Below are 24750 nucleotides of genomic sequence, written 5' to 3'. Positions count from 1 at the left end.
CACACTCTGGTTAAACTCTCTATAGATTCAGAAATTAGTATTTATTCACTTTCTAACTCTTTTCTTCTCATCCCAGTATTCTTCACCATGTTTCAGGTTTTAGGTATACTGATTTCTATATAGGTTCTTTGTGGTAGTTTGGGGCAGATGCCAACAAAACAAAACATTCCTCCCTAGAATATTTTAAATGTACATTTCAAAGTGATTCAAATAAAGATGTTCTAGAAATTGTCCATTCATCCATTAGATATTTATGGAACACTTCCGTTAAATATTGGAATAATATAAAAGTAAATGGTACCCAACTAGGCTCAGGAGAAGATCGTTGATGGATTTGGGAAGAAACGCTTGATTGGACGGGTAGAAGTCTGCAAATGAGAGAAGTCCTAAGTGCTGTGAGAACCTGAAGACCCTGACACCCCCTGGCAGAGCCAAGGCAAGGGTTTTGGGGATACTAGAATGGGAACTTGAGAAATGACTGGAAAGGATAGTTCAGTCCCGAGGAAAAGCACACACAGGTGCAGCAGGGCAAGGCAGGCAGTTCCGTGAGGCAGGTGGAGGCAACAGGCCTGTGCTTCTGGCGCTGTATTCTGAAGACTCTCTATTCCCTTACTGAGTTTGGAAATGATTTCCTAGCAAAGGGGAATACACCTTCGAGGCTTTCCACAGGGAAACGAAGGGCCGCTGAGAGCCAACAGCGCCAGACATGTTAGCATCATTACCTCAGCCATGTAGGTGGTTTCGACCTTCCCAACTCACAAAGGCAGAAACGGGCCCAGAGAGGTTTGCCAACATCCCTGAAGGAACAGAGGTAGCCGAGTGGCAGAGCTGGCATTTGAGTTTCATTGTTTGACTTCCCCGTTCCAAAGGCCAGGCATGTTACACCTCAGCACGAGGCCTCCAGAAGGGGCGGACATGTTGCTGGTGGGAAAAGTTCTCCTCTGCCTTTGCCCTCAGGCCACCCAACTTCTCAGGCTCCCTTCAAAAGGTTACCCCCCAGGGCACTTTATGTGCGAGGGGATGGGAATTTACCTAACCCCCAATGCTGGGCCCTTGCTTATCAACAATGGCCTCACGGGGCCTGCCTCCAGGCTTTTCATCCCACGGCAGCAGGTCTGGCCCAGCAGTTCACAGGCTGAAGGGACAAACTTAATTAAATTCAAGTGAGTGTTGTTAGGAGAGCCTGTCAGGCGCAGTTGTGTGCGGCTGAATAATTGAGTTGTGCACGGTTTTTTTTTTTTCCCCCTTTGCCTTCTTGGTGGTAGGCTTTTTTGGGGGGTTTTGTTTTGTTTTCTTTGGGTTTCTAAAGATGACCCTGACACTTTCCATAAAGCTGTTTTCTAGTAGGAACGCCCTCCATCAAAGCGAGGCCCTTTGGTTGCCAGGCTACCGTGAGAAAAGAGAACTCCGAGGGGACAATGCCGACCTTTTCCCGGAGGATCCAGGGTCTACACTAGCTCAGTACGAAAGTGCCTCCCAGGGACCTCACAGCTAGAACCGCGCAGCGGCCCGACCTAAACGCCAGACCCGTAGCCAGGAAGGCACAGCCTGGCCCGGAGGAAGCTCATCCTTGCTGCTCGAAAGCAAACCGTATCCAACCGGCAGGGAGGAAGGAAACGGCTCACTGAGGGACCCAGGCTAAAACTCTGACCTCAGATAAGCCCAGATGAAATCAGTTAAGGAGGGTTTTTCCCAGGATAGCCCTGGGGCCCGGGGGGAGAAGGGGGCCTGCTTGGGAGAGGGGAGACCGCAAAGCAAAGGCTTTGCAGCCGGTTCCCTAGACATTTGGGGCCGGATCACTTACAGTCTGTGTCTGCGGTCTCCGAACCTTGGGTACCTCCGGTTTTAGCCTTATAGGTGTTTATTTTAGATGATCTTTGTTTTTTTCTGGCTGTTTAAATATCACCGAGCTTACCGTTCAGGGGTTCATGCTTTCCCGAGGATGGTCAGAGGTCATCCTGTCTTTATAGTAATTTCCAGGTTTGGGTTTTTTGTTTTGTTTTTTATTATTTTTTAATGTATTTGCTAGAGAGGGAGCGAGTGAGTGAGAGCACAAGCAGGGGGAGGGGCGAGGAGCAGAGGGAGCAGAGGGAGAAGCAGCTCACCACTAAGTAAGGCTCCGCCGTGGGAGACTGGAACCCAGGTTCCTGGCATCCAAGACCTGAGCAGAAAGATGCTTAACCACCTGCGCCACCTGGGCGTCTGGTATAATAATTAATTTTCAGTTGTAATTAAGCTCCAGTACAGATTTCCAGCATGCAATACAAAACAGATACAATGATGGAATGAATATTTCTTTTTTAAAGATTTTATTTATTTATTTGACAGACAGGTCATAAGCAGGTAGAGAGGCAGGCAGAGAGGAGGAAGCAGGCTCCCCGCTGAGCAGAGAGCTTGACTCAGGGCTCAATCCCAGGACCCTGAACTTGGGGCTCAATCCCAGGACCCTGGGATCAGGGCCTGAGCCAAAGGCAGAGGCTTTAACCGACTGAGCCACCCAGGTGCCCCTGGAATGAATATTTTTTAAAAAACTACTGTTGTTCTTGACGTGGGAATCACTATTTGAAAGTCCATGAAGTGGTAGAAGTTTTTAGTTTTTCATCAGTGTAAGTAGGTTTTTAGAGAGGGTTTTTGGCTTTGCAATTAGTTGACTCTTTCACTAGAGTAGACCATACTATGGTCCAGTTTTTGACGTGCTTATAAATTAAGTGCTTATTTTTCTTCTTTTTAAAATATTTTAATGTAACGGATGCGTCCATCCTGATAATGGTACAGAACTCCAAAGTTCATAAAATGTTATCTTTCACATTTCACACATTATGAAATGGAGATTGACTATCCAAAGCTATGCATTATCTGTGCCGAAACTGGGTTGTTTCTCAAAAAAGTCTCCAGATCCTTGTACTAGAGTGGGTAAAGGGGAAATTCAGGGACACAGTTTCATCCTCTGCTTTTTTCTTTTTCTTTTTCTTTTTCTTTTTTTTTCATGTTTTCATGGTTTCAGAAAGTTCCCCTCTTTCTTTGGACCTCTGAGGATCTTTGGGTTTTTTAGAAAAAGCTCTTGTGTAAGACATGATCTGGCTATTGTGGGCCAGAGATAAATTCCTGCATACATCTCTATGGCTTCCCCTCCTCAAGCAGAGAACATCGATGACTTTTAAATCATTTATTGCAAAAAATATCATAAAGTGATTAATATACAATGTAGTCAGAGGTGGTTGTAGCAAAACTCCTGACAGTTATAGATGAAATAACTAAGGAATCGAATATATTAATTTAACCAAATATTAAGTGAGAACCCACATGATGTCAAACATTGTTCTGAAAGCTGGAGATATAACAGTAAACAAAGTAAGTGCCTAACTAACTAGATTGGTGGAGATCCACTGCAAAGAAAGCATGAGGTCAGGGCTCTAAGAGTGACACAGTCATGCTCCCTGATTAGTGTTGGCACACTTTCTAAAACATCTACAAGTGATTCCGATGTTCTACCCTTGGTATTTGGAATATAACACAAAGCTTTTTCCTCACTAGGGAACTTTGTTTTGTTTAAAATGGTCTGTAGTGGCTTGGGACATAAATACAAGTATATCCTTTATAAATAGCAGTCAGAAAACACTATATTGAGAAAGCCTAGAGCCTGAAGTTTGGGTTTAAAAAGCAGCAGGTATTCTTCTGGGCAGTTTTTTCCCTGAGAAGATGTTTTGTGGAAGGTGTCAATATTGGAAACAGGGAGTTTAATCTATGGGATTGGTTAAAGAGATTCAGGACGACAGAGAAGCCGAACAGAGGTCAGTGAGGCAAAGATTAGCAAGAAGAAGTTGTTGAACCCCAGGCAGGAAGGGAAAAGGTGAAGGTCCAGGAAATGCCAGGGCCACACAGCAGAATAGGGATCCAGGATGGTAAGTCTGACAGGAGCTAGAGTCCTGAGTGGAGATGCTGCCCAAGGCAGAAAAGAAGGGGCGAATCTGCTTTGTCCCGTGCTCCCATCTTCCAGGATCCCATGACTGCCTCTCATTACAGGCAAAAGCCCGTTAGCAAGGGAGCTCGAGAAGTGCAGGCAGCAGGAATCAGATTCCTTAGGATGCAGAGGAGAGCAGAAAAAGAGAAGAAAAGAATCGGCCCAGGACTAGCACATTTATTGACTTTTCTTGGTTCAGAGTGGGTTCTGGAACCAAACTGCTTGGGCTCAAATCCTGACTTTGCTACTTATAATGTGTGTAATCTTGGGCAAGTTACTTAGTCTCACAGAGTCACATTTTCATCATCTGTAAAATGAGGTTCAAGTAGGAATGACATTATATAACTTGTAAGACGGATCTTAAATGAAATAACATATTTTAGTGTGTTATTTTTATCATTATTATTGTGTGTAAAGCATTGCATAGGTGATGAGAGAAATGTAATAAAAGCCATTCCTATTCTCAAGGTCATATAGAATTTATTCTGGGAAGGAAACACATTGATAAACAATATAAGGGATTATACCATAGAGAGGGAAGAATGAATGTTGTCTATCAACCAAGTACAGGACCATTATATTCTGCTTTCAAGTTGCAAATTAAAAGAGGTTGTATTGTGTGAAATTACTTTTAAATGCCAATAGTATGGTTAATGTATAAATGCCCTATTTAGATTTGTGGTCAAAAGAGCAGTATGTTTTTTAAATATTTTTTGTATTATAAAAGTAACAATGTTTATTGTAGGAAATTATATTAACTATATTAAGTGACCTTTAATTGCTTATAGTTCTAGTTTTTATGAAGGTGCATGAACTTCCTGAAAAGATTCAATGTTAACCAACAATTCTATGGAATTCAATAAACATGTGATTTCTGTTATGCACTCAATAGTTCATGAGGGAGAGGCCCTGACGGAGAAGTAGCAGGCTGAGACTACTTCAGCTAGCAGGAGATCAGCTAGATAGCTTATCTAGAGATTGCAAACACCTGCAAATCCATCGGCAGATCAAAGAGAAGAAGAACAGCAATTCTGGAAACAGAAAAACAACCACTTTCTGAAAGGTAGGACTGGCGGAGACGTGAATCCAAAGCGACGGGGAAGATAGACCCAAGGGGGAGGGGCCGGCTCCCGGCAAGCGGCGGAGCAACGGCGCACAAAATCGGGACTTTTAAAAGTCTGTTCCGCTGAGGGACATCGCTCCAGAGGCTAAACCAGGGCGAAGCCCACGCGGGGTCAGCGTGGCCTCAGGTCCCGCAGGGTCACAGAAGGATTGGGGTGTCTGAGTGTCGCAGAGCTTGCGGGTATTGGAACGGGAAAGCCGGCTACAGAGACAGAGCCAACAGTGAGCTCGCAGCTCGGGGTTACCTTGAACCTGTCGCAGGCTCCGTGAATCAGAGCACGGCCAGAGGTCAGGCAGACGGGAGTAACTGGGCGCTGTTCTCTGAGGGCGCACTGAGGAGTGGGGCCCCGGGCTCTTGGCTCCTCCCGGCCGGAGACCAGGAGGCCGCCATTTGTATTCCCGTCCTGTCCGGGACTCTATGGAAAGCGCTCAGGGAACAAAAGCTCCTGAAAGCAAACCCGAGCAGATTACTCAGCCCTGCCCCGGGTAAGGGCGGTGCAATTCCGCCTGGGGCAAAGACACTTGAGAATCACTACACCAGGCCCCTCCCCCAGAAGATCAACAAGAAATCCAGCCAAGACTAAGTTCACCTACCAAGGAGTGCGGTTTCAATACCAAGGAGAGCAGCAGAATTCCAGAGGAGGAGAAAGCAAAGCACGGAACTCATGGCTTTCTCCCTGTGATTCTTTAGTCTTGCAGTGAATTTAATTTATTTTCTTTTTCTTTTTTTTCCTCTTCTTCTGCTAAAATTTTTTTAACTTTTACCTTTTTCTTTTTTAACGTTTTTAACTAGTTTATCTAATATATATATTTTTCTTTTTTATACTCTTTATTTGTTTTCTTTTTTTAATTCTTTTCTTTTTTTTTCTTTTTCTTTCTTTCGTTCTGAACCTCTTTTTATTCCCTTTCTCCCCCCTCACGATTTGGGATCTCTTCTGATTTGGTTAAAGCATATTTTCCTGGGATTGTTGCCCCCCTTTTAGTATTTTACTTGCTCCTTCATATACTCTTATCTGGACAAAATGACAAGGCAGAAAAATTCACACAAAAAAGAACAAGAGGCAGTACCAAAGGCTAGGGACCTAATCAATACAGACATTGGTAATGTGCCACATTTACAGTTCAGAATGACAATTCTCAAGGTCCTAGCCGGGCTCGAAAAAGGCATGGAAGATATTAGAGAAACCCTCTCAGGAGATATAAAAGACCTTTCTGGAGAAATAGAAGAACTAAAATCTACCCAAGTTGAAATCAAAAGGGCTATTAATGAGGTGAAATAAAAATGGAGGCTCTCACTGCTAGGATAAATGAGGCAGAAGAAAGAATTAGTGATATAGAAGACCAAATGACAGAGAATAAAGAAGCTGAGCAAAAGAAGGACAAACAGCTACTGGACCACGAGGGGAGAATTCGAGAGATAAGTGACACCATAAGACGAAACAACATTAGAATAATTGGGATTCCAGAAGAAAAGAAAGAGAGAGGGGAGAAGAAGGTACACTGGAGAGAATTATTGGGGAGAATTTCCCCAATATGGCAAAGAGAACAAGCATCAAAATTCAGGAGATTCAGAGAACGCCCCTAAAAATAAGAATAGGCCCACACCCCGTCACCTAATAGTAAAATTTACAAGTCTTAGTGACAAAGAGAAAATCCTGAAAGCAGCCCGGGAAAAGAAGTCTGTAACATACAATGGTAAAAATATTAGATTGGCAGCTGACTTATCCACAGAGACCTGGCAGGCAAGAAAGAGCTGGCATGATATTTTCAGAGCACTAAAGGAGAAAAACATGCAGCCAAGAATACTATATCCAGCTAGGCTATCATTGAAAATAGAAGGAGAGATTAAAAGCTTCCAGGACAAACAAAAACTGAAAGAATTTGCGAACACCAAACCAGCTCTACAGGAAATATTGAAAGGGGTCCTCTAAGCAAAGAGACAGCCTACAAGTGGTAGATCAGAAAGGAACAGAGACAATATACAGTAACAGTCACCTTACAGGCAATACAATGGCACTAAATTCATATCTCTCAATAGTTACCCTGAATGTTAATAAGCTAAATGCCCCAATCAAAAGACCCAGGATATCAGAATGGATTAAAAAACAAAACCCATCTATATGTTGCCTACAAGATACTCATTTTAAGCCTGAAGACACCTCCAGATTTAAAGTGAGGGGGTGGAAAAGAATTTACCATGCTAATGGACATCAGAAGAAAGCAGGAATGGCAATCCTTAGATCAATTAGATTTTAAGCCAAAGACTATAATAAGAGATGAGGAAGGACACTATATCATACTCAAAGGGTCTGTCCAACAAGAAGATCTAACAATTTTAAATATCTATGCCCCCAATGTGGGAGCAGCCAACTATATAAACCAATTAATAACAAAATCAAAGAAACACATGAACAATAATACAATAATAGTAGGGGACTTTAACACTCCCCTCACGGAAATGGACAGATCATCCAATCAAAAGATCAACAAGGAAATAAAGGCCTTAAACGACACACCGGACCAGATGGACATCACAGATATATTCAGAACATTTCATCCCAAATCAACAGAATAGGCATTCTTCTCTAGTGCACATGGAACATTCTCCAGAACAGATCACATCCTTGGTCCTAAATCAGGACTCAACCGGTATCAAAGATTGGGATCATTCCCTGCATATTTTCAGACCACAATGCTCTGAAGCTAGAACTCAACCCCAAGAGGAAGTTTGGAAAGAACCCAAATACATGGAGACTAAACAGCATCCTTCTAAAGAATGAATGGGTCAACCGGGAACTTAAAGAAGAATTGAAAAAAAATCATGGAAACAAATGATAATGAAAATATAACGGTTCAAAATCTGTGGGACACAACAAAGGCAGTCCTGAGAGGAAAATATATAGCAGTACAAGCCTTTCTCAAGAAACAAGAAAGGTCTCAGGTACACAACCTAACTCTACACCTAAAGGAGCTGGAGAAAGAACAAGAAAGAAACCCTAAGCCCAGCAGGAGAAGAGAAATCATAAAGATCAGAGCAGAAATCAATGACATAGAAACAACAACAACAAAAAATAGAACAAATCAACAAAACTAGGAGCAGGTTTTTTGAAAAAATTAATAAAATTGATAAACCCCTGGCCAGACTTATCAAAAAGAAAAGAGAAAGGACCCAAATAAATAAAATCATGAATGAAAGAGGAGAGATCACAACTAACACCAAAGAAATACAAACTATTAAAAGAACATACTATGAGCAACTCTACACCAACAAATATGACAATCTGGAAGAAATGGATGCATTCCTAGAAACATATAAACTACCACAACTGAACCAGGAAGAAATAGAGAGCCTGAACAGACCCAGAACCAGTAAGGAGATTGAGACAGTCATTAAAAATCTCCAAACAAACAAAAGCCCAGGGCCAGATGGCTTCCAGGGGGAATTCTACCAAACATTTAAAGAAGAACTAATTCCTATTCTCCTGAAACTGTTCCAAAAAATAGAAATGGAAGGAAAACTTCCAAACTCATTTTATGAGGCCAGCCTCACGTTGATCCCAAAACCAGACAAGGATCCCATCAAAAAAGAGAGCTATACACCAATATCCTTGATGAACACAGATGCGAAAATTCTCACCAAAATAGTAGCCAATAGGATTCAACATTACATTAAAAGGATTATTCACCATGACCAAGTGGGATTAATTCCAGGGCTGCAAGGTTGGTTCACCATCTGCAAATCAATCAATGTGATACAACACATCGATAAAAGAAAGAACAAGAACCACATGATACTCTCAATAGATGCTGAAAAAGTATTTGACAAAGTACAGCATCCCTTCCTTATCAAAACTCTTCAAAGTGTAGGGATAGAGGGCACATACCTCAATTTTATCAAAGTCATTTATGAAAAACCCACCGCAAATATCATCTCAATGGAGAAAAACTAAAAACTTTTCCGCTAAGGTCAGGAACACGGCAGGGATGTCCATTATTACCACTGCTATTCAACATAGTACTAGAAGTCCTAGCCTCAGCAATCAGATAACAAAAGGAAATTAAAGGCATCCAAATTGGCAAAGGAGAAGTCAAACTATCACTCTTTGCAGATGATTTGATACTATATGTGGAAAACCCAAAGGACTCCACTCCAAAACTGCTAGAACTTGTACAGGAATTCAGTAAAGTGTCAGGATATAAAATCAATGCACAGAAATCAGTTGCATTTCTCTACACCAACAACAAGACAGAAGAAAGAGAAATTAAGGAGTCAATCCCATTTACAATTGCACCCAAAACCATAAGATACCTAGGAATAAACCTAACCAAGTAGGCTAAGAACCTATACTCAGAAAACTATAAAGTACTCATGAAAGAAATTGAGGAAGACACAAAGAAATGGAAAAATGTTCCATGCTCCTGGATTGGAAGAATAAATATTGTGAAAATGTCTATGCTACCTAAAGCAATCTACACATTTAATGCAATTCCTATCAAAGTACTATCCATCTTTTTCAAAGATATGGAACAAATAATTCTAAAATTTATATGGAACCACAAAAGACCTCGAATAGCCAAAGGGATATTGAAAAAGAAAGCCAAAGTTGGTGGCATCACAATTCCAGACTTCAAGCTCTCTTACAAAGCTGTCATCATCAAGACAGCATGGTACTGGCACAAAAACAGACACATAGATCAATGGAACAGAATAGAGAGCCCAGAAATAGACCCTCAACTCTATGGTCAACTAATCTTCGACAAAGCAGGAAAGAATGTCCAATGGAAAAAAGACAGCCTCTTCAATAAATGGTGTTGGGAAAATTGGACAGCCACATGCAGAAAAATGAAATTGGACCATTTCCTTACACCACACCCAAAAATAGACTCAAAATGGATGAAGGACCTCAATGTGCGAAAGGAATCCATCAAAATCCTTGAGGAGAACACAGGCAGCAACTTCTTCGGCCTCAGCCACAGCAACATCTTCCTAGGAACATCGCCAAAGGCAAGGGAAACAAGGGCAAAAATGAACTACTGGGATTTTATCAAGATCAAAAGCTTTTGCACAGCAAAGGAAACAGTTAACAAAACCAAAAGACAACTGACAAATGGGAGAAGATATTGCAAATGACATATCAGATAAAGGACTAGTGTCCAAAATCTATAAAGAACTTAGCAAACTCAACACCCAAAGACAAATAATCCAATCAAGAAATGGGCAGAGGACATGAACAGACATTTCTGCAAAGAAGACATCCAGATGGCCAACAGACAAATGAAAAAGTGCTCCATATCACTTGGCATCAGGGAAATGCAAATCAAAACCTCAATGAGATATCACCTCACACCAGTCAGAATGACTAAAATCAACAAGTCAGGAAATGACAGATGCTGGTGAGGATATGGAGAAAGGGGAACCCTCCTACACTGTTGGTGGGAATGAAAGCTGGTGCAACCACTCTGGAAAACAGCATGGAGGTTCCTCAAAATGTTGAAAATAAAACTGCCCTATGACCCAGCAATTGCACTAATGGGTATTTACCCTGAAGATACAAATGTAGTGATCCGAAGGGGCACGTGCACCCGAATGTTTATAGCAGCAATGTCCACAATAGCCAAACTATGGAAAGAACCTAGATGTCCATCAAAAGATGAATGGTTCAAGAAGAAGTGGTATATATACACAATGGAATACTATGCAGCCATCAAAAGAAATGAAATCTTGCCATTTGCAACAATGTGGATGCAACTAGAGCATATTATGCTTAGCGAAATAAGTCAAGCAGAGAAAGACAACTATCATATGGTCTCCCTGATATTAGGACGTAGTGATGCAACATGGGGGCTTAAGTGGGTAGGAGAATAAATGAAACAAGATGGGATTGGGAGGGAGACAAACCACAAGTGACTCTTAATCTCACAAAAAAAAACTGAGGGATCCTGGGGGAAGGGGGTTGGGAGAAGGGGAGTGGGGCTATGGACATTGGGGAGGGTATGTGCTTTGGTGAGTGCTGTGAAGTGTGTAAACCTGGTGATTCACAGACCTGTTCCCCTGGGGATAAAAATATATGTTTATAAAAATTAAAAATTAAAAAAAATAGTTCATGAGGGACCTTATCAGGAGTATTTGTATAAAATGAGGGCTAGAGGAAACAGAGTTAATATCATCACAGAAATAAATATAATGCAATTTAAATACGGCCATTGCTACAGGAGAAGTACAAACAATATGGATTGGGAATTTAAAGAAGGGAGAAACCACATCCAATTTAGGAGGCAGAAGGTTTCAATTATGAAAAGTCATTTGAGATAAACTTTGAAGACCTGTAGACTTTTGACAAAGTCAGTTACACCTGTTAGTTTCATCTGCTCCAAAACGATTTCCTGTCTTCTGGTATCATCACTTTGATTTTCCTCCAGGCATAATCCATCTTCCACCCTTAGGCTCTGTGGTTTGGGTCAGGTTGACCCCATTTTTGTTACATGGTTTGCATGTGACCCAAATCTGACCAGTCAGGTAATAGTTATACCTTGAAGATATAAGACCCAGTGAAAAGGAGTTTTTTCTTTTAGGGCTGCTGAACTTGGAGCTAAAGGAGTTTCCTACATGGAGAGATCTTGAAAACAAGCTGAAGCCAATGCAAAGGAAAGCAGAGGTGAGAGGAGAAGCAAGTATGAGATGAAGCAGGGTGGGAGGGGGTAGAGATAGAACGAGAGTGAATCTCACATCCTGATAACATTGTTTAAGCCTCCAATAGTTTCTGAAACTGACATCAAGACTTTTCAGCTACCCAGCCAATAAACTGTCTTCTTGGTTATGCTTTCTTATATTAGGTCTTAGTTATTTCATAAAGAAAGAATCCTAATAGGCAGAAATGGAAGGCAGGGAACTGTAGTAGGTATGAACCACATAAGCAAAGGCAGGAAGGTGGCAAAGACTGGGAGTATGATCAGGGAAAGCAATTGTCTGAACTGAAGGGAGTGTGTGACATAGACACAAGCTCACACCAATATATGTAAATAATGGAGAAGCAGTGGGGAAAGAAACTTGAGAAAATATAGTAGATTTTGCATGGAAAGCTGAGTATACCCTTAATTGTCTAGGCAATCACCATCTGAAGAAATATAATGTATACAGCATGCATAATTTTAAATTTTTATTTATCCTTAATAAAGGTAAAATTAATTTTAATAATGTTCTCTAACCTAATACATCTGTAATATTACCAATTCAGCATTTAATCTGTATAAAAATTAGTATATAAAGATATTTTGCTTATTTTTTTTGTACTGTTTTCAAAACCCAGTGTGCATTTTACACTTCCAGCTGGTCTCACTTCTTAATAACCACATTTCAAGGGCTCAATAACCACAGCTGTTTAGTAGCTACTGTATTAAACTGCAGAGGTATTAGTAATGCAGAGATATAGAGATTTTTTGAGTAGCCTATCATTATGAGGGGTGTGTTTCAAGAAGTTTAATCTGTCATGATTTTCAAAATTATTAGGGAAGGGAAGTAGGAAGCTATTCATTGAATTATGTAAATGTTCCAGGCAATAAAGAAAGCTCGAACTAGAATAATAAAAACTGGAATTAAATGGAGTTCTATTAAAGACTCCAGAGGTAAAAACGCATAGAATTTGACAGAGATTTGATATGAGGGTGATGGAGATAAAAATAGAAGAGATTACAATGATTTAATTTTCCCATCAAGAAAGACCAGGAATACATCAGTAGTAAAGATGATGACTTCTACCTTGTAGATGTTTCAGGGAGTTGTAGGACATCTAAGTAATATTGATCACTAGGTAATTGAAGAGGTGTGTCTATGGCTCAGGATATGGGGTTAAGAGAAAAGATTGGAGAGAAATGTATATGACTTTTGAGGTCATGGGAGATGACCTAATTAATGAAATGAGATAAGGGGGAGTGTTGAGCAGCTTCATGTGAAGCAGAGACCAATAAAGACGACATCATGACAGACTTTTGTAGAGAAGAACCAAGTACACAGTCATTCTATGTCCTTGGCAAAACATGAAACATTCCTTGCTTCAACTTTCTCATCTGTACAGAGATGGTGGACGTCTTCACCTCTGAAGCGCCTCCTAGTGCGGACGTCTTCTAGTGTGATCACCCCAGACCAGGTCAGTAGGAGCTCCCAGGCAGAAAGGGATTAAGATTTTAAAACATTATGAAATGAGGGAATGATAATGAAGGGAGAATAAATATGAATATGGTGTTAAAATATCTACTCGGTAACTAGAAAGAGAACCCTCCTCAAGGGAACGATTCTGTCTCTTCAGTTGGAAAAGAGCTGAACCTGTTTATAGGCAGAAAGTAGGAAACTTGCAGGGGACCTGGGTGGCTCAGTGTGGGTTAAAGCCTCTGCCTTCGGCTCAGGTCATGATCCTGGGGTCCTGGGATCGAGCCCCACATCCGGCTCTCTGCTCAGCGGAGAGTCTGCTTCCTCCTCTCTCTCTCTTCCTGCCTCTCTGCCTACTTGTGATCTCTGTCTGTCAAATAAATAAATAAAAATAAATAAAAATCTTTAAAAATTTAGGAAACTTACAGAAGGGAGATCTAAAGGTAACCTGGTGTGGAGCCACAGCGCGTTCAGATATAGATTCTTCTAGCATTTACTCTATGTCTGCTCTATTTTAAGCATCATGTGTGATGTTCTTGTAAAGGACATTTAATTCTTACCACAGGTCTGTGAGAGCAGAATTATTGCATCTTTTACAAAGGGAGTTGTGGTATTGTTGCTAAGACCATGAGTTTCAAAGGCAGATGATCTGGGCTCAAGCCACAGCACCATACTTGCTTAGCTATGAAAACTTGGACAAGCTTCTTTTCCTTTACCCTTTTGTTTTTTGTCTGTTTGTTTGTTTTTGACATACCAATTTCATGGGATTTTTAAAAATAGCATATTTGGAATACTTAGTGCCTGATACATGTAAGTATTCTACAGCAATAGTTCTCAGTTAGGGACAATTTTGCTCCCCACAGAACATTTGGCAATGGCTGGAGTCCTATTTGATGATCATGGCTGGTGCCTGCTACTGGCTTCCAGTGGGTAGAGGCCAGAGATGCTGCTAAATAATGTACAATGGACATGCACAATTTTCACAACAAAGAATCATCTTGCACATATGTTAACAGTGCCAAGGTTGAGAAGCCCTCTTCTACAGGAATTAGCTATTATTAGTAATCCTTCATAGGGGCAGAGAAGCTAAATAACATAGCCAAGATAACATAGGAAGTAACTGAACCAGTCTTTGAACCTCTTTTTTTCTCATTCCAAGTTTGAGTCCAATTCAGGTGCACATCTCGCTATATCATGACTGCCACTTAAAAGTAAGGTTACGCCTAACCCCTTGATTTCTAACACCATCCTCCAATAAAAGGAGCCAAGGTCATGTCTAGAATGGGAAATATACAAGATGATCTTACAGCATCTTGTAGTGCCATAATGAAAGAAAAACAAGCCAAGAAAAACAGATACTCATGATAGGAGTGTGTCACTGGGTCACAGAAACCAACGGAAAGAACTCCCAATGGCCAAAGATGAGATAATTTGAGCAATAACACAATATAGTGTTGGGTCATCATCCAAAATAGAAAGTCAGTGCCCACAGTTCCATATTGTTATAAATAAATGATCAAACGTATGAAATAATGGGAGAAATAGCCTAATCTCCCATGCAGAAGAATTCCAAGTAATTTACATAGTTACTCTACTCTCAAAAAAGAAGAGAGTAGGGCAATAGCTCCCTGCTTCTTAAGTGTACACTAGATCTAGTGACTTCTTTAAAAAAAAATAATTTCAGAGGAAAGAAAACTGAAAACACTACCTCACTCAGGTGATCAAGGTTAACGTCAATAATAAATTCAGGTTGATAGTATATACTCTTGATTGAAATGATGAAAATGATTTTATCTTTGTGGTCTTTCTCCCCACAATGTATAACTTGTGTAATTATTAGAAAAATATCAGATTTCATTTGAGAGACATTTTTCCAAATGATCAGTACTCCCTAAAACTGCCGTCAAAAACAAGAAAAGTCTAAAAAAACTGTCACAGCCACAGGGAAACCAAGCAAACACAGCAACTAATGTGGTATCCTGAATGAGACCCTAGAACAGAAAAGGGACATCAGGTACAAACAACAACAAAAAAATCTGAATGAAGTACAGATTTTAGTTAATAATGTATCAGTCTCGGCTCATCTATTGTGACAACTGTACCATACTAAGGTAAGATGTTAACAACCATGGAAACTAGATGTGGAGCTTATGGGAATTCTCCACAACTGTTCTATAAATCACAAACTATTCTAAAATAAAACGTTTTTTAAAAACAGAAAATTTGCATGATTCCCCTTGAAATGGAGGGCTGACCTTTACTTGTCCTTCTCACAGACAAAAGGCAAGGTCAAGTACTGCTTTTGAGGAGGAGAGATGAAGCTGTGGAAGAAGGGATGCCTTTGAGATTCTCAACAAAGTCAGTATCAAGTGAGATATTATGAGGTATTACACAGTTGGAGGAAATTGTGTTCTTGAAGATAGTGTAAAAGATCTGAAGTAATAAATTCAATAGGGATTTTATAGTGAATTTCAGTAAGTTCATTATATAAATTATTCTAAATCATCCATGTGAAGAAAAATATATTTACTGTATTTAAATGTACACAAAACAAAATCTATTGAGTGATTATTTAAAATAAATACAATATTCAAGTTGTTCAGATAGTGAGAGAAACCGTATATACAACTCATGTGCACCGATAGGAATCCTTTGTTACATGACCAAGGTCTCTAACAACGTGCTACTGAAAACCTGTTTAGCAGATAATGTTCTTTATTCAATATCTATTTTTTTGTTGTTGTTACTGAAAGTTCCCAATTTTGTTGAGAGGCAGTTGACCCCCCCTAAAATAACGCAATGTCCCAGACATCCTGGAAGCTAGAGATGGCTATGTGACACAGCTGTGACCAGTGAGTATTTGTCAGTTTTGGCGAAGACTTTGTGTTCTTAATTATGGATACCTACATTTCTTCACTATCTTTTTTTCTTTTTTTTCCCTCTTCCTCTCTGTAGCATCAGTTCTATGCCTAGAGTGCACCAGGATTTTTGTGATCAGGAGTCCATAAGAAGGAGAAGGAGGAGGGCACGGTAGAAAGATGGACAGCCAGATCCTTGGTCTTATTTTTAAGTACCTACTCTAGCCAGAAGAGACCTCTGTCAGACCTCTGGTTGTCTGGGGGCAAATGGTGTCACTCTTAGAAGAGTTTCTGTCCTATGAAGTCAAAACCATTCCTTACTGATACAGTTCCCTAAACTGATTGTCCAATTTCAGGAAAAACTCTCCAACATGGGTGAAGGAGGGAGGGGGTATTAATTTAGCACATCAGATTGGCTCATAATCCAGCAATCTATGGGATGTCTCTATGGAGACAGAGCATCCTAATATCTGTAACAGGTTTTTATATAACCAGTTTTCTTTCTTTCTACATGAATCTGATGCATAACAAAATGGTGTCCTCTCTACCTGTGTTTCCTTGTTTTCACTAAGCCTGTCTTCCAGTACCCGGTGAGTATCCAAAAGGGTTTATGTGGAAGGCATTTTCTTAGAACTTTACAATCTGTTACATATAGGTCTAAGGTAGTACATTTTGAAATGTACAGTTGAGGGGAATTCCCCATGACTGATTACATGAGCAAAAAGGTGGAGTTGCTGTCTTTCCCAGAAGTGTAATGGCAGAGCGTAGTGGGTTGATTTGTGACATTTTTGTGAGCGGACCACGGAACAGTCATGATCGGTACCTCTGAGTTAAAAGAGAAATGTTTGTATTATTGGTTGCATGCACAGACAGCCTCCCTTTAAAAATTGCATTGCAGTGTTGAGGTACAATTTGGTGGTAATTTGTAAGGGATTGGATACCACAAGTTTAAGAGGGAAATTTGGGGAGAGAAAGAAGTAGATTTTATAAATAAAAATCTAAAAGATTTCTGATGATTTATCTTAAGAGGATTTTATCTTTTCCTATATTTTCTTTATATTTTAATCTGAAAATATTTAATTCATTCCTTTATATTTTTATTGCTTTTACAGTCAAGAAAGTACGCATGTACGGATGCCTGGGTGGCTCAGTCATTAAGCCTCTACCTGAGGCTCCCGTCATTGGCATCCGGTTCCTGGCTCAGCAGGGAGCCTGCCTCTCTCTCCCCCACTCCCCCTGCTTGTGTTCCCTCTCTCGCTGTGCTTCTGTCTGTCAAATAAGTAACATCTTTAAAAAGAGAGAGAGAAAATGTGTATGTCTTACAGTAATACTATTTACTTGTTTCAACCTACAAATGAAATTTTTCTTTTTGTTATAAAGAATGAACCTCTAGTGTAGCCTATCTTTAGATTAAAAATAAAAACGTTTTCCTGAACATTGTAGTGGAATGAATTATTATTAATCCACTGAGAGAAAGATTTTTTTTTTTTTTTTTTAAAAAAAAAAAGGCTAAAGGGATATTTGAAATGCTGGAATAAAACTTTCTTTGCAGCTGTTTTGGAAGATGCTGGAAGCTAGGAAAAGGTGAAGAGAATAGCATAGAATTTTCTTCCATTCATGGACCAACGTAAGTCTAGCATTTTCCCAGATGTCAAAGGACAAACTGACCCAGTTGTTTAACACTATTTTCAGAAACTTCACAACCAGAGCTAGAAATAAAAGAGAAGCATTGAACTACATCCATGAGTGCAAAAACAAAACAAAAAGTTCTATATTAATGAAGATGGTTTATTAAGCACATATGACTAATGGTTGTATGACTTGAATGGAAATGACTGGTGAAGTATTAAAGTGAGAAATAACTTTTCCCAATTCTGATAACCCCAGAAGCAGGGATTTTCTCACATGAGAAGCTTAAGCATTTTTAGTTGCTTGAATAAACAGGGCTGAAATAAATAAATGGTTGATTGGACACAAGATCCTTTATAGGTGAAGTAGTAAGAGCAAGTGCAAAAGGTCTGGCAACATCCACGTTAACCAAGAGCCTTTTCTCCTTTTCCCCCATCCAAAATCAGCAGAACAATATGGATTCTATTACTGCTTCTGGGAAAAACAATTGGTTCCAGGAGGTCATGGCAAGCAGAGATGCCCAAAGTGGCATTCACTCCCTGCCTACTTGGCCCACTCGGTAAGAAGTAGGGTTCTTCTTTGGCTGGCTCTGAGCAAATGTACGTATGCCAGGCAAAGAATGGTGGTCCTCTGCCAGCTCATTCCTGGCTACTACTTGCTATCTTTGGCTTCACATACTTCCTATTTCTCCCCAGGCCACTGTACCTCTGACTAGCAAAGTATGATTACAGTAAATCTCAACTTTTCATATTTATGTGTTTTTATGCTAGAAAGGTTTGAACAGAGAGACTCTTACAGTCTTGGATAGTTCCCTATCAGCTTCTCATCGTAGACAACAAGAGAATTTCCTTTGCCACAGGTGTGCCTGAGGAGACAGAATAAAATCATCAGGCACATAGTTATTTTAGTACAAAGGAAGGGGACTTCTCTGAAACATCAGAACTTACTAGAAGAAACAGGAATACATTTGGAAACTTTTTGTGACTCAGTAAGATTAAAAAAAACCACTACATTTATGTAACTTAAAATGGTCACTGATAAAAAGAGACCCACCTAAGTACAACTCAACTGTAATTTGAAGACGATTTTTTTAAAATGGTTGTCAGGAGTTCCTAGGAGGCTCCGTTAGTTAGGCATCTGCCTTCAGCTCAGCTCATGATCCCAGGGTCCTAGGATTGAGCCTTGTGTTGGGCTCCCCGAATAGCAGGGAGTCTGTTTCTCCCTCTTGCTCTGCTATTCCCCCTACTTGTGCTCTCTCTCTCTCTGTCAAATAAATAAATAAATAAAATCTTCACACACACAAAAATCTGGTGCCAAAAGCAATGAGATGGCAAATAAAGGTTTATTTATTATAGAAAATTGAATTTTAAAAAAGTTTGACATGTCCAATAAACTCTCCAAGAGCCTAAATAAAGAGAAATAGACATAAAAGTGATGAAATGAAAGATGAGGTATAGAGAAAAGTAAGAAATGTGTTATACATATGATAGAGACTTCAGAAAAGCCAGAAAGAACTAATGAAAAGAAAAAATTTTTTTTAAGATTTTATTTATTTATTTGACAGAAATCAGAAGTAGGCAGAGAGGCAGGCAGAGAGAGGGGAAGCAGGCTTCCGCTGAGCGGAGAGGTCATTGTAGGGCTCCATCCCAGGACCCTGAGATCATGACCTGAGCCGAAGACAGAGGCTTACCCCACTGAGCCACACAGGCACCCCAATAAGGAAAATGTTAAAGAGCGGAATAAGTCTTGAGTCTGAAACTAAAATGGGCTCACTGAATACAAGCTCACTGAATAAATAAAAATGGAAACTAATAGCTTAGGCATAAAGAAAATGAATTCAGTTACTTCTAACTAATTTTTGAATAAAAGAGAAAAAATTCCAGATTGTCTAGATAGAGACACACAGAAAATAAGAACAATAAAAATTCAATCTACCAAAACTACGGTAAAGGGCCAAAGCCATTGTAGATAAAGTGATAGCCTACATATTTCTATTACTAAATACAAATGAATGAAAATAAATGATTAAAAAAACCTCAAAACTTTTGAAAATGTGTAGTCAAATTTAAGGAAATCAGGGAAAAAAAACTAATACTAAAGGTAAAATAAATAATTAGAAATTTAAAATTTATAGGTATTCATAAAACTAGAAACTGACTTTTTGAAAAACATTAAAAATATGTAATGTACTAGTAAATCTAAATAAAAAGAATTAACATTAATATGATCTATACAAAATTTAAAATAGACTTATTAACTGTGTTAATGTTAAACATCTTAATTATGTATAATATTTTATGCAACATTAATTATAAGATCAACTCTAAAAAATTCAAAAGACTAATATCTAGAGAAGTAATTAAACATTGTGGGTTTTTTTAAAGGCTCTTGTCCTGATAGTTTTACAGGTGAATTCTTCTTAAACTTTCAGGGAAGAATTAATATGAAGAGCCTAGGAAAGAAGGAAAATATTCTAATTCAGCTAATATAAGCCTAATAGCTAAATCTTACAAAATGCAAAAAGTTGTAGTTCTATCTCCATTATGACAATGCAAACATTCATAGATATTAGTGAGTTTAATACAACATGGTTTTAATATAATAACATACCATGATCAAATAGGAACTAAGCCAGAAAATAAGATTGTTTAAAGGTCAGGAGATTTATGAAGCAGTGTACAGCAACCATAGGTCAAGGAAGAATATCTACGATAAATATTTGTTGGGTGTTTGGTGTGGGAAGAGGGGAATAAATGACTCTCATTACCTTACTTGCTACTCCTTCTAGAATGCTGAACCAATTGAGATGCAGACAAAGGACTTAAGCTGATAGAAATTAACAGATCAACTTTACAACTACTAGCCATTAGAAAAACACAATGAAAATAAAAGACCTCACTCACAATGTCAACAAAATCATAAACTAACTATAGATAAATTCAAGAAGTAAAGAGCAGTAGTGATAACAAAATTTATGAAAATTTACAAAGGTCCTGGAAAAGACCTAAATGGAAAGACATATCACATTCATGGAAGGGAAGGGAGGACTTAATTTTATAAAGATACAGTTCTTCTCAAGGTAAGTTCCATTTCTAATTCCAGTGTTATTTTTCTTTTTTCCTTTCTGTCCTCCTCTTCTTACCGCTCCTCCATTTTCTTCTCCCTTGTTTGCTACTTTGCTTTTTTAAAACTTAGAAAGTTTTAGGCAAAAACAAAATAAAACCAAACCCTGAGATATTATAATATTATAGTTATTAAAATTGTTAGGTTTTATGTGTGTGTATATGTGACTATATAATGTTGTTATGTTACGTACAACATTACATTATCACTATGTTGCCATGATAAATGAAAATCCTTTTGGGTCCTGGACCCAGTGTGTGTGTGTGTGTGTGTGTGTGCATATGTAGGCTTCCCTGTACCAACAAATAGTTCTTAGACATCAGCAGGGTGTTTGAGAATTCAACTCAATTCTGACAGTATCCACCAGAGATGGCCTCCGATTCCACAGGTAAAGGGTTCAGTCCCACAGAATAGCCGTCCACTTCAGATGCCGATCCAATCCCCGGTTGTTACCCATATTCCTGTCAATTGGCTATAAATCAGAGTTTTTCACTACCCACTCCTTGGATTCAATTAATTTTCCAGAACCGTTCACAGGACTCTGAAACTTGTTTACACGCTGGATTACTGATTTATTGCAAAGGATATTAAAGGTCACAGATCAGCAGAAAGATGAAGAGATACATACAGAAAGGTCCTGAACAAAAGACCTTCTGTCCTCTTGGAGTTTAGGGACTTCAACTACCTCTGTTTTAAGCCCAAACTTTCCAGCTGATGAAATCCTTCTTCCTAGCTTATCTCTTAACTCAGGCAAAAGACCCTGCAGGCAAAACATCCTCAGAAGGGAACCAAAACTACCTCCTCAAGTTAAAGACTGCCCTGAGTCAGCAAGACCTGTGTGACTGACCCCAACACAATGGTCAGTTTGACCTTTGCTGCCCACCTGCACGTACCCCCAACCTGTGCCCTGTATAAACCTGGAAGTATTTTCAGCACTTTGGAGACAGTCTGAAACACTAATTGGCTGTCTTTCTGGTGTTGGCCTCATTAAACTAAATTTCTTTCACCTTTCACCATCACTCGTTTCTCTGCCTTTGGATTTTATCAGCAGTAAGTCACCGAACGTGGTCTGTTTGGGACCTGAGAGCCAGGTGATCTCACTTCCCTGCCCCCTGGCTACGCAGTGGCACCTGAAAGCATTCTGGTTCACCAATCCTGTAGAATCCTCTATGAAACCCCTCCTTTTGGGTTTTTATGGAAGCTACATTACATAGGCATGATTGATTAAGTTATTGGCCATTGGGGATGGATTCAACCTCCAGCTCTCTTCCTTCCCAGGAAATCAAGGGGTGGGATTGAAATTTCCAACCCCCTCTTCTATGGTGCTTACCCATGGCCACAGCCCCCAGCCTCAGAGGTTTTCCAGAAGTCAACTTCATTGATGTGTATAATAAGGGACTTCTAGGGCTCTAAAGTATGTTTAGGAATTGAGGACAGGACACCAAATATTATAACAAAAGATGCTTCCACTGCTCTCATGGATCAGGAAATTCCAAGGTATTTAAGAACTGTGAGCCAAGAACTATGGATGAAGACCAAATACACATGACAAATATATTTTGGTCACCTGAATGACCAAATATATATATTTCTTATGGATCACAATATCACAAGTATAAATAATCTTCATATTTTAATTATAGTAGCATTATAATATTTAGGATATATGTATATGCTAATATACTTTGTTACATATATGTGTATAGTTGTGTATATATATATAAAAAAATATGTTGTATATTACATATATAAATAGATAAAAGTAATAGTATAACACATTTCACACAGTAAAATGGGTAAATGAATTTAATTTGAAGTCAAGTCAACTAACCAGGATAAAGACTTCATATCAGGTTCTTCCTGCATGGAGATAGGGTTTAGAAAGAATTACAAGCCTAATAGGGTAGTGGGTAGGGTTGCCATCCAGTCCAAAAAGAACAGGGAGGAAGTAAGTTTGGGCTGAAATGAAATCCTAACCTTTTTCATGGTTTTCCTGAGAACTCAGTTTACTGAAATACAGATGTCGCGTACCTTGTTAATGGTCAGTCAGCAAATTGAGACTCTAGTTTTCACATTTATAAGGATTTTGTTATATTTTGTTTCATTTTCACCAAGCTCAATGAGTATGAAAAAGTTATAATCCCAGAGCATTTGTTAAAATACCACGCTAGAATGTTTAATGCAATAGTTGTTTCAGAAAGCTTCTTACGATGGCTCATCTTTTATACATAGCTTTTTGGTAACAACGGGCTTTCTCTGTCTTGTTAAAATAAGGTTTCCGTTTTGAAGTCACTGACACTTATGGGAAAATATTTGGCAAGAGGCACGTATGTAATGTAATGAACTAAATGTATGATATTCTTTAAGAACGAACTACAGTACTTGAAGAACTGGGGTTTAGAATATGTCACTGAATTGGGCCTTGATGGGTCTTCTATGGAAAACATTTTCAAGGATGAATTCATTTCAGTGATAAGTGGCTTTTTTGTGTTTAAATGTTGATTATCTGTCAGTGATGTTTTCAGCTTGTCTTTGTCTTAGGAAATGGAGTTTTGTGAATGCGCTTCCTTTACTTTGTGCACATATTACAAAGGAACAGTGAGGAGTACCTTGATAGTCTATGTGATCATGATTCAAAGTGAAAATCGTTACATGTGAACAGACCCTGTTATGGAGGTTCTGTTCTTCCCCCAAAAGAATGGCTTTGCCCCTGGGTTTCTGATATGGAACTAATTCCTTCCTCTGACTGCAATTTTAAGTGCCCTTCCTCTACCCCAAGGATGAAGAGGCTACAGGGTAGAATGCTGTAGGGCTAAGCAATTGGGAATTTCTCCCAGAATAAATACAGTACATTACTGGCATTTCTGAAGTCTGTAAGATGGAGAAAACTTCTGGAACTCTAGAGAAATGATTTTAAAGGTAACTGTGATCATTTGCTACTGCAATGATTTTTTTTCAGTAAAGAGGTTCAATATCTAGAGGTTCAATAAAGAGGTCATTGCAATGACCTCTTTCAATAAAGAGGTTCTTGATAGAGGAAAGCAACTGATCTCTTTGAAATTGAAACAGAACAAAATCAGCTTGATTCACACAAATAATCAACTAAGCTTAAACAATGCAGGGAAGTAAGTCTAGACCCAATTAGATGTAAGGCAACTGTTCTCTTAGCCACTCCAAAGATTCTCACCAATTCCTTGGTGTAAAGTAAGTGTGGTTTATACTAGAATTTCACGGTATACCTTGTCTTTGTTTCTATTAGACTTACTATGTGGTCAAATACATGAGAACTCTTCATCCATGGTATAGGTATGATTTTTCTCACCAATTTTTTTTTAAAATTTTGTGAAGTCTTAACTAAGTGAACCCTCTTATTGCTATATATATATATGGGTGGACACCATTGCCCTGTTATAACCTTATGCCTAGAATGGACAGATGTAGGTTTATTATGTATCATTTTGCAACAATTGGGGTGTTCAAGCAGTCTTACTTCTCTTTCTTTTATATAAATTTAATTAAAACATCTTTAAATCCCCAGATCTCTCCACTGGCAAAAAATTCAATCTCAGTTACCTGGTCTCATCTGTGGGATTTCACAGTCACCGAAATACAGAGACCAGCCTCACTAGGTTTGGGTGGCACAGGTTACCTTCCAGATCCCCTATGTGGGCCTTTGTGGTGTGGTGGGGAGCACAGGTGCCTGGGTTTCATCTTTCCCAGGCCCCGTGACAGCTCTTTCCTTCCAACACTTTGCTGTCTCCATGGACCTTGGCTTCCCAGGTCTTCTGGGAACGTAGATGTCCAAAATCTCTGTCTCTGTCTCACCAGTCAAGAGAGGTCCCCCACTTCTCTTCCGCTAAGCTTCTGAAAAACAAAAGCAAGGAGACAGGCTGTATGGGGACATTTCTTTCTCT

The 24750-nt window shown here is 39.2% G+C and overlaps 1 long non-coding RNA gene across 4 annotated transcripts; it reads left to right on the top strand.

Annotated features, from left to right (window-relative positions):
* Window positions 1-1418: 1418 nt before the first annotated feature.
* LOC101681301 lies at window positions 1419-17513 on the top strand. Of its 4 annotated transcripts, none has more exons than XR_001181839.2 (6): window positions 1419-1675; window positions 11657-11739; window positions 13156-13227; window positions 15503-15584; window positions 15980-16674; window positions 17197-17513. It is a non-coding gene; the product is annotated as an uncharacterized LOC101681301 (long non-coding RNA). The 4 variants fall into 4 exon arrangements; XR_200488.2 differs by having other exon boundaries at window positions 15503-16078; window positions 16182-16674; XR_001181836.2 differs by having other exon boundaries at window positions 15503-16674.
* The last annotated feature ends 7237 nt before the right edge of the window (window positions 17514-24750 follow it).

This window comes from Mustela putorius, unplaced genomic scaffold (assembly GCF_011764305.1).
Source record: "Mustela putorius furo isolate JIRA1106 unplaced genomic scaffold, ASM1176430v1.1 tig00000430_pilon_pilon_pilon, whole genome shotgun sequence".
NCBI lineage: Eukaryota > Metazoa > Chordata > Mammalia > Carnivora > Mustelidae > Mustela > Mustela putorius.
Note: the sequence above shows the minus strand (reverse complement) of the source record. Positions and strands in the feature narration are given on the sequence as shown.